Below are 10,785 nucleotides of genomic sequence, written 5' to 3'. Positions count from 1 at the left end.
TCTAGCTCTCTCCACCCTACTCCTTAGAGACCGGCTCTCTCCCTGAATCTAGAGTCAGGCTGGTAGCAGCAAGCCTCAACAATCCTCCTATCCCTGTCCCTGACAGTGCTAGGAGTTACAGGCTTTCACACCCATGTCTGGATTTCAAACTCAGCTCCTCACGCTTGAACAGTAAAAGATATTACTCCCCGAGCCATCTTCCCAGCCACCTTTGGTTTATCACTGTCACCATCACCATCATTGTCACCATCATCATCATCCTCATTGTCATCATCATCATCATCATCAGATTTATCTATTTACTTGGGGGAAGGGAGGGAGGCACATGCCACAACATGCATGTGTGGGTCAGAGGACAACTTGCTGGAGTTGGTTCTCTCTTTCCTTCAGGTGGGGCTCAGGGATCAAACTCAAGTCTTCAGACTGGGCGGCAACTGTTTTACCTGCTGAGCCATTCAGCCACTCACCTGGATTTTTTTTTAGATTGATGTTTTTATTTCATGTATATGAGTACGCCATTACTTTCTTCAGACACACCAGAAAAGGGCATCAGACCCCATTGCAGATGGTTGTGAGCTACCACGTGTTTGTTGGGAATTGAACTCAGGACCTCTGGAAGAGCAATCAGTGCTCTTAACCACTGAGCCACCTCTCCAGCCCCCTCACCTGGATTTTTAAAATGATGTTTGTTTCTAGTAGTCTTCACAGATGCTAGAAACATTCCTTCTTTGACAACGTTATGCTTGCAACTTTCAGGCCATGAAAAATACTTTGAATATAGCTCTCAAAGTTTGAAAGTCTATTAACCAGTGTTTTTCTTTTAAGACACTGAAATTCTGTCCTTACCTGGCAGGGAGGTACTGTGATCATCACGGTGGTCTTCCCACTCTGAGGCTTACCCTATTGCACTCTAAATCTGATACTTCTGCAATTTCCCCAAACTCGTGCATTGTGACCACATCATTTGTGGCACCACGGACAGTATTCACACCTTTCTCTGTGTATTTTGTTGTCTACGTTAGAAATTTTTGCATGGTACTTTGCTGCTTTTCAAAATAAGATGTTGAGCACTGTGACACATGTCTGTCATCCCAACTCTTGGGGACAGGAAGATTGTCAGCCATATAAAAAAAAAATCACATTGAAATGTGTGAATGCATTAAACAAGGCTTTGTACATGTATGATTTAATATTTCTAAGGGAACCGAAGGAAACAAAACCCATGTGTGGACATCATGTTACATGTAGGGGTAGTACACAGGGAAATAGGAAATCCTAGAAGTGGATTGGTGGCCAGGGCTCATGCATGCTTTGATAAGCACTGCCTAATTTCTCTCTGCAGAGATAAGAGCAATCTACTATCCCTCTGTCATATGAGCACTGTCACTGACAAGGAAGAATGGCATTTTGGTTTTGCCGATCAATGAAAAATGGCCTCTCAATGTAGCTGCACTCTGTACTCATGCAAGCATTGAATTATATGTTTAAAAAAAGAAAGCTCTTTAAATACTAATACAAAGCATTCTCCCAGAAGCCACAAGCAAAGAAAGCGGAGGGCAAAATTAGCTCAGCATGCTCACATTTCTGCGTAAGGAAGAAAACGTTTTGTCCCCACATCTATTTATATCTGCACAGAATAGCCTCAGAGAGGAAGGGAAGGCCTCAGTCTTTGGGGAGTCTGGTGCTGGGGGAAAGACAGGGTTTTTGTCATGCTGTTCTGTGTCTGGTGGCTGCTTTACATGTTTCCCTACAATCAGCATTTAAAAAAAAAGAACAATTTTGAAAATAAAAGTACATAAAACATTCATAAATCATTACAGAAGAATGGATATTTAATGACATGAGGAATGTTGGTATGAACTACTGGGAGAAAATAACAGCTTATTTAAAAAAAAAAAAGTGTCCATATAATCCAAAGCTAGCAACCGCATGCTCATAGGAAAGCATCCTGGGAGGGTATACTCAAGAGCTTCAGTGATTATCTCTGGGTAGCAGAATTCCTTTGTGAGCCTCTCCTCAGTTTCCAAATGTTCTGCTTTTAAAATATTACTTTCAAAGCCAAAAGGGAGTGTCAGCTTTGAGAAGCTATCCCAAATGGCTGGGGAGGTGGCTTGGCAGCAGAGTGTTTGCTTGGTATGCCCAAGGTTTTTGGTTCAGTCCTCAACAATGACAGAAACATGTCTCCACCTCTATTTATAAATGTACTGAAAAGCTCCAGGAGAGCAACATAAATAATCCCATAGGAATTGCTTCAAATAAAAGAAGCAGGGTCTGTGAGAACGCTCCGTGGGTGAAGTCACTTTGCTACCACAATTGACAACCTGAGTTCAATCTGCAGGGCCCACATGGTTAAGGAGAGACACACACACACACATTCACCACAAACACACACACATAATAATGTAATAAAAAATTTCAAAAGAAGCCACAGAAGAGTGCTTACTGCCAATTCCTCACACGCTCATGAAATGGACAAGTTGTGTGTTGCTATGAAGCCAAAAAAGCTGCTAGTTCAGTGTGCACAGGGAGCGGGTTATGATTGGAAAGAGGCATCAAATGGCGTTCTGGACTGCTAGACGCGCTCGTGCCTTGATCTGGGGATGGCGATATGAGCGTGTACATATCTCCAAGTTCCTCATTGTCTATACTTGAGTAAGCACTTTACACACATTGTCCTTTTCAAGGTACTTCTTGACGGATTTATGCCCCCACACAATAGGCTGGGCCCTCCCCATCAATAATTAACTAAGAAAATGCCCTACAGGCTTGCCTACAGCCAGATCTTATAGAGGCATCTTCTGAATTGCGATTCTCTCCTTCTGGGTAACTCTAGATTGTGTGTCAAGCTGGTGTAAGGCTAGCCAACACAATTAACGAGGGCATGCATACATACATCCACACACATACCATTTTCCACTCACCAAGCACTATTCTAAGTTCCTTTTCTCCATCGAATAACTTAATGAATTACTTACTACCTCTACTTTATAGATCAGAACTAAGAAACAGGAGTTGGAGTAACTTTCTGAAGTTGTACAGATGATAAATGGCTGGGCTCCTGTTTGAACCTGGCCTTTGGACTCCTATAGACTCTCACTACCAGCCTTTTAACCCAAGACAACAACTGAAGTAAACCCAGTGCAAACAGTGCTAACCTACCACTCTGATCATCTCCAGAACCCAGCACCCCTGTCTTCACATGGGAGCCTCAGATAACTTCAAACTGACAGACGTTCTACAAAAAATACCTAACATGAATTCCTCAATGCTCCACGGACATCAAAGATGAGAGAAGTGTGGAAAGCTGTCACAAACTAGAAGAGGACACTTTAAGAGCACAATGTGTCGAGGTACGGTGGATTTAAGAATACAAACACAAGTGAAAGCCTACGCCGTGAATCTGGAGCTCGATGAACAGCAGTATCTGAACTGTTCTTTAGCTGTGACAAATGCCTCTGGTAGATAAGACGTCAATTAAGTGAGAAGCTAAAAGGGTTCTCTGCACTCTTTGAGCTCTCCTGTAAGCATTACACTCCTCAAACAGGGCTCTTGGAGGAGAACCTATACCCACCACTTAACTAAACCAGCATAAGCCCTAAGTATACTCTAAGTATTAGACAGCATTTAAAAAAAATAAAACAACCAACTAACTTGGTTTTACTTTCTGTCTCCACCTATCCTTCCAATATTTCTTAGAGATGTTCTGCAGATGGACAGCTGGCATAGGATAACGCAGATGAAGCCAAGTTGGGGATTTCCTTTCTAAGGCAATCAATCTAACTCCTACACAAGGATTGAATTTACCTTGTTATTTGGAGAAAGTCTCCTGGGAGCTCCTTATCCTGAAAGGAAGTAAAAATAACAAGTGATTTGTCTATCTCCTTAAAGAAAAGAAAACATTTTTTTGAGATTAGCATATAATTTTATCAATTTCCTCTTCCTCACCCCCTCCCTCCCTTACCAAGTATTCTCAAACCCTTGTTCATGGCCTCTTTTTCTTTAATTTTTTTGTTTGTGCATATTCTTAAGTATAAAAATAGAACAAAAATACAACCTGCTCAGTCTGTATAAGACTTCTTGAATGTATGTTTTCAGAACTGACTACTTGGTATTATACAACCAGTTGGTGTGCCCTTCCCTAGGGAAGGCTATTTCTCTTGCCCCCAGCATTCTTTAGTTGCCTATAGTTGTGTAGGGTTGAGGCCTCTTGAGTTTCCCCCACTTACACTGTAGCATGTGTATGGGAGTCCTCCTTGTCTGGCACATGTGTAGGTGGCCATGTTGGTGAGACACAGGTCTAGCTTCTTCTGACATTCCTAGGAGATACAACCTCACAGCAAACTTCCTGTTCCTCTGGTTCTTAAAACATTTCTACCCACATTTCCAAAATGATCGCAGAGCCTTAGGAGCAGGCGATGTGCTATAGATGTATCAGCTGGGGCTGGGCTCCACAAATCCGAATTTTGATTGGTTGTGGTTTTCTGTAATGGTTTCCATTTGTTGTAAAGAGAAGGATAAATATTTAGAATGTAGTCAGGGATTAAGTTGGCTTAGGAAAGTGGTGGTTGTAGGTTCTCCTCCAACCATGACTTCACCAGCCCTGGGTAGCTGGCTAAGTTTCCAGTACAAGGCATGATTTTCCTATTGTTGAGTGGGCCTTAAGTCCAAATAAAGATGCATCTCCTTTTTAACTGACAAGAATGCAATTGGTGTCCTTACCCTAACCAAGAGAGTTTGCAAAGATAGATAATGGACAATGTTCAGTGGTGTTTCCATAGTTCCTGCCTATCACACTTATAACCACACAAAGCAGAGCTATTATATCTTTCCAGGGACTGAGAACAGCTGTGGGGTTTTATTTCCTGAGATAGCTGACACTTCTGAAAGCCAAATGAATACAGTTTGAGATGCTGACAGCAGGAACTCAGCTAGGTCAAGGAAAATCCCAAACTAGAAAAAGGCTTCACTACCCAGGAGACTCCTGAGTAGTGGAGAAGAGGCGGGAGAGCAATGGACTTTCCAGGCAGAACAAGAAGAAGTCACAGGCAAAAGCTTTGAGGCAGGAGAGTGTGAATGAACTTACAGTTTTGTAGAAATCCAATCAGCCGTACAATGTAAGTCCTGGGAAGGGGTAAGAAATGGGGCTAGGGAAGGAATATCTTAAATGAGCATCAGGACGTAGTTCAGGAAAGGGAGTCTAATTGTGAATATATCACTTATGCCCTAAAACATTAAGTGTATTCACAAGGATATACTGTAGATGGATCTGCCTTAGGGTGACACATAGCAGACAGTGAACTTTGAAGCATCCAGTGTCTCAGCAAAGCTGTATCAATGATAAAGGTCTACATACATTGAGATTTAGGCACATCATAAAATACCATTCATCAGGAAAAGCGAATAAGCTGAAGCTACACTATCAACATGGATGGATCTTAAAAACAGAGGGCAAGTCGGGAAAGAATACATAGGTATGATTCAATTTACCTGAGGTTCAAAATCAGACATGACTAAATAATACATTTTCCATTGCTACATAGGCGGTAACAGCTGATGAGGACAAAAAGGAATTGGCTGATCTAAAATTTTGGTGGCAGTCAACTGAAGAGAAGGAAGGGACATGAAAGGCAAGAAAAGAACCGTGACATCATTCACATGGACATTCATATGTACTTCATTGAAACACATCATTTCCTTAGACAAACAGTAGCTAATTACTTGATAACTATCAAAGGGACATGCACATGTTGTGTGTATGATACATTTCAGAAAGTTTACAAAAATATTTTTAATGGCGTTTTTTCTTTTTTAAAGAAATCTGATTTGGGGGATTAATATCCTGAGACTGCTAACTGTGTCACCTCAGACAATTGTCCTCGAGGTAATGCCCCATTATGATCTATAAAACTAGGAAGACTCCACCTCACAGAAGTTAATAGCTTTTTGTGTATTTGCAAGACTGGACTTCAAAACCAGGGCTTAACCGTCATAATATTCATTTCCAATTCTTATCTACCCAAATTCCCCTCCCACCCCATTGTGTGTGTGTGTGTGTGTGTGTGTGTGTGTGTGTGTGTGTATCACCTGGTTAGCCTTGTCAACTTGACATTATCTAGAATTAACCGTGAAAAGAATCTAGAGAGATGTATTGTCTAGATCAGATTGGCTTGTGGACATGTCTGTGATGGATTGTCTTGACTGTTAATTGATGTAGGAAGACTCAGTCCACAGTGGGCAACCCCATGCCCTAGGCAACTGTATATAAATGCTAGCTGAGAATAAACCTGCCTGCCAGCTGGCCAGCATCACCCTCCATAAGTCCTGCTGTACTTCTTTTGTTATAAAATGAGTTTCTTGGTCAGAGATAATGTTGTGTGAAGTCAAGCAGTCCTGCCTTTGAGTTCTGCTTTAATTTCCTTTAATAATGCACTGTGACCTGGAATTGTAGGCCAAATAAGCCCTTTCTCCCACAAAGTAACTTTGGTCATGGCATTTGTCACTGTAACAGAAATAAAACTAGAAAAGTAGATAACCTATATGTGTATAACTAATTATAATGTATATATGTATATGTGTGATATATTTATATGGTATATGTATATATGTATGTGATATGTGTGTGTTTGTGTGCACATTTATGTGAATATAGGTGTGTATATGCCAAGACACATGTGGCAGTCGCAAGTCCACCTTGGAGGTCAGTCTTTGCCTTCCACCTTGTTTGAGACAGGGTATCTTCTTTTTGCTCATTATTGCATATAGCTGGCCCACCAACTTCAGGGCATTCTCCTGTCTCTGTCTCTCATCTTGCTATAGGAGCACTGAGCTCAGCTTTTATATGAGTTCTGGGGATTTGAATCAGGTCCTCAGATTTGTTCGGCAAGTATTTTATCTGCTGAGCCATCTCCCTGGAGGCCTAATAGTGCTTCTGTACTTCCCCCTCAGGAACACTAAGGTTGAAGCAATGTGAAAATACTAACGATTCCTGGGACACAGTCAGTAAACTCTAGCTGTCCCATTTGCTGTTGTTTTCATTTTTAAGTTGGATTACACGGTGGCGTTTCCTTACAGATATATCAATATAGTCTGTTCTTCATCCATTAGTTTCATTATTAGAGCAGATGTTAACAGAAAGCTAACTTCTGATCTGTTTTCTCTCTCAGGAATAAAAATGAAAGTCTGATCTACATTGTAGTAGGACCCAAACAAAGGTCTTGATGTCCCCGTGACTGCAGACAGCTGCATCACTACTGTATTTTGCCATTTTGAAAGTACACATTTTATGGCATTTTAGTGTTCCTAAAATTGGAATCTCACCTTTTAAAAAAATCAATGTGCAATTTAACATTGTTGGGATTTCCTTCTAGAAACCTCTAATTAAAATGAAGCTGTGTCTTGTAACTGATTTTGCCCTAGGATTGAGGAGGTAAAGTAATTATTATGCTGTTTTCATAGCATGCACGACTGTTTTAAGACAAGAATAGCTAAGCTGCGAGGGACTGGAGTCCAGGATGTAGTGGGGTTTTGTCTTTGTTTTTTTGTATTCCAGCAAATCCACTGCAGTGATCATAACGTTTAAAAGGTTTGCAAGTTCCATTAATAACATTTATATCTTCGTGCACCTGCAGCCTTAGATACAAGGAAGTAGATTGCTTTGGCCCCAATTTGCTGGCTCTAACCCCTCAATGCCAAGCCTCAGGACTTAAGCATGCAGGCATAATATAAATGCTGTTCACGCATGCACGCACACAACCCCCACTCTGAATCTCCTAGTTACTTCTGGAAGTCCTCCCCACTCAGGATTAACTCTTCCATGTCCACTAGCCCTTTCAGTTCTTTTCTCTAGGCAGATAAATATCCCTGTACCCAAGCCACTTAAAGACACCTACTGCCACTCTGAACCCTGCCCTGACAGAACCCCAGCCTCCTGGTATTCATAGCCCCTAGATAAACTTTCTTCTTTAACTAATGGGTCATACATACAGAAACATGCCACTAGCTCCCTTGAATGCCTCTGGCCTTCTGCAGGCATTCCAGCAGCATGGACTGTGCCTCTGCCTCTGCCAGAAAGGCATGCCATTCAGGCAAAGTGTTGGTTAGGGAGGATAGTGAGAACCCAATAGCAATTTCAACTCATCAACTCCCTGCTCCCGTCTAAGGTGTCCTCTGTGTTTCAAGATCTTAAATAGAGAAACCTGTTATGCTCAGTTTTTTTCCTTGGCAGGGGCATGCCCTCTATATCTACCCGCATCTAATAAAGCAAGTCTTCTCTGACTCACGGGCCAGCTTTATCCACAGCCTTCTGGTATTATCCCCACAGCTTATTTTCAGCAATACTACCTGTCCTTTCCCAGTATGTAAAGAGGAAACTCGGGTCAAAACTTCTGGGTAGGCAGGATCTCTAGTTGAGGGTATTGCTTTGCATTTATATTCAAGAATTTTTATTACTAAAATGTAGAGATTTCTACACATGACAGAAATTTCTTCTTTAAAGTTCATTTACTTCTTACATTTGGAGGGACTTTTATAAACCCATCCCTCTTGCTGGGTAAATACTTCGACGTGTTTTTCTTGAATAAATGTGGGCCATTAACAGCTTCAGCCTCGTTATAAACACAAGATAGAAAAATCACAAGTTCCTGAATTGATGTTGTCTTGTCAGAACAGACTTAAGAATCTTGCAGTTTCTGAGGAGCCATTTCATGTCTTTTTATGTCACAGAGGTTATTTCACTGTTTGGAATTTTTATACCTTAAAAGAATAGCTTTTGGAAACAATTGATTAGGATCCCTGTAAATTAAATACATTGTTGTTTAATAGATCTGTTTCAAAATGTAAATGTTTTCAATATGGTTAAACATAAGCCTAATAAAACAAACTGTTCTTCTGTACCACTGATTCATCTAGGTTTAGATTAATAAAGTGAGAACACTCCAACTAGGAGCCTTCTTTTGAGATGCCATGACTTGATATGTGATCTGGAAACCAAAAGTCAGAAACGGACCAACTCAGTTTTGATAGGAGGAAAAACTATACTGCATCAAATAGAATCAAAACCAACAAAGAATTCATATTTTTAATTGACGAGTCAGGAAGCATATATACAAGGAAATGGACAGCAAGGGTAGTGATCAAAGCAATTTAAAGAAGGAATGTCAAATGGCAGCTTTGACCCAGTAATTTGAAATATCAATTCTAAATGATCAATGTATGGTCCACATTAGTTACTTAATCCAGAGGATTTAAAAAAAACTGTTAATTATCAGTTGGAAATGCACAGAGTATGGTCAGAGTCTGGATGTATTCTTGAAACCACTGGAATTTGAACAGGCAAAGGAGGGGAAGTCTATCCAGGAACAAAGTGGCATTTGCGCAGGTGTTGCTGCGCTTTTCATTTTCAGACCTGCATATATACAGCCAAATCCCACATCAGCCTTCATACTCTCAATAAGAACAATTATTATTTTTAATTTATTACTTATGATTATATGTACACTATAATTTATAATTATCTCTGATGTAATACAATAATAAGCACTGCTGGGTTGTGAGAAAGGGTTATTAAATACAAACTTGAAAGAGGGCTGAAGTTGCTTTGGATACAGACACACAGACAGGAGTATAACCAATTCCTGAAGTGTGTGGAGGGTTGTGTTGTGGTCCACAATGTAAAGCTTGCAGGGATGACTAGAATATCCAAGAAGATCACTAAGTCTAAGAACTCACCAAGGATATTCCCTGGGAACAGGCAGCCAGGCAAGGATCTATATGACACCTGACACATGCCGTCCCTGGATTAGACGTCCTGATTCCTCTGCCTATGAGTTACACACTCTGGATAAATTGAGGAAGTAATGGGTTGTCCTTTCAGACTTCATCTAATCGGCCCTGGTCTGCCAAGCAACTGTCAACCATTAATGTAGACTGACAATGCTTTCAGAATATGAATAGATGCAGACAAGAAAACACAACTGTAGTATTACAAATCCATGCTGTCTGTTGCAAATGTTTTATCACTAAATTCTCAAGGTGTAATAGTCTTTCCTTTCAATTAGCTTAACTCTAAAAGTAGAACCCAACCCAACCAAACCAAACTCCACTATCTTCAAAGTAAGCCAATTGTGGCTCCCCGGACTTACTTTTCTAATACTGCTTTGCTGCCTTCTGCCATTGTGTTACATACTACTGATTTCTGTGGTACTTTCAAATCCTTGGAGTTTCTTGGAGCCCCTTTGGAATCCTGGGCCAGGAAAACGGGAAGGTGGGGCATAGTCTATCATGAAGAGAAGTCAGGGCAAGAACTGAAGCAGAGGCCATAGAGGAGCGCTGCATACTGGCTCGCTCCTCGTGGCCTGCGAAGCCACCTTTTTATATAACCCAAGACTATCTGCCCAGGGGAGCCTGGGAATTTTGAGGTCCACACCTCATCTAAGTATTTATTTATCTTATATTTTGGTTTTCCTCTTACATTTCTGTTAGAGTAGCCACTTACTGATCTCCAAGGATTTGAAAACCACTCATGTGGTAGAAAAGGGGCGCCAGACAACTTGGTGTGACCACCTGGCCTATGTCCCCCTGCGTGAAGATAGGAAATGTCTATCGATAATAATCCGGGCTCTGCCTGCCTCACAAGGTCCTTGTGATGCAGAAATAATCTCCTGAAACACCTCCATAGAGGAGTCAGAAAAGGAGATAGATGTCAATGACCGCGAGCCCTTTGGGCCGGAAGTCCCGCCCCTGACGGGCCTAGTCCCGCGTCTAGTCCACATCCAACCCCTACCACCC

This window comes from Grammomys surdaster, unplaced genomic scaffold (assembly GCF_004785775.1).
Source record: "Grammomys surdaster isolate TR1022 unplaced genomic scaffold, NIH_TR_1.0 141, whole genome shotgun sequence".
NCBI classification, from domain to species: Eukaryota; Metazoa; Chordata; class Mammalia; order Rodentia; family Muridae; genus Grammomys; species Grammomys surdaster.
Note: the sequence above shows the minus strand (reverse complement) of the source record.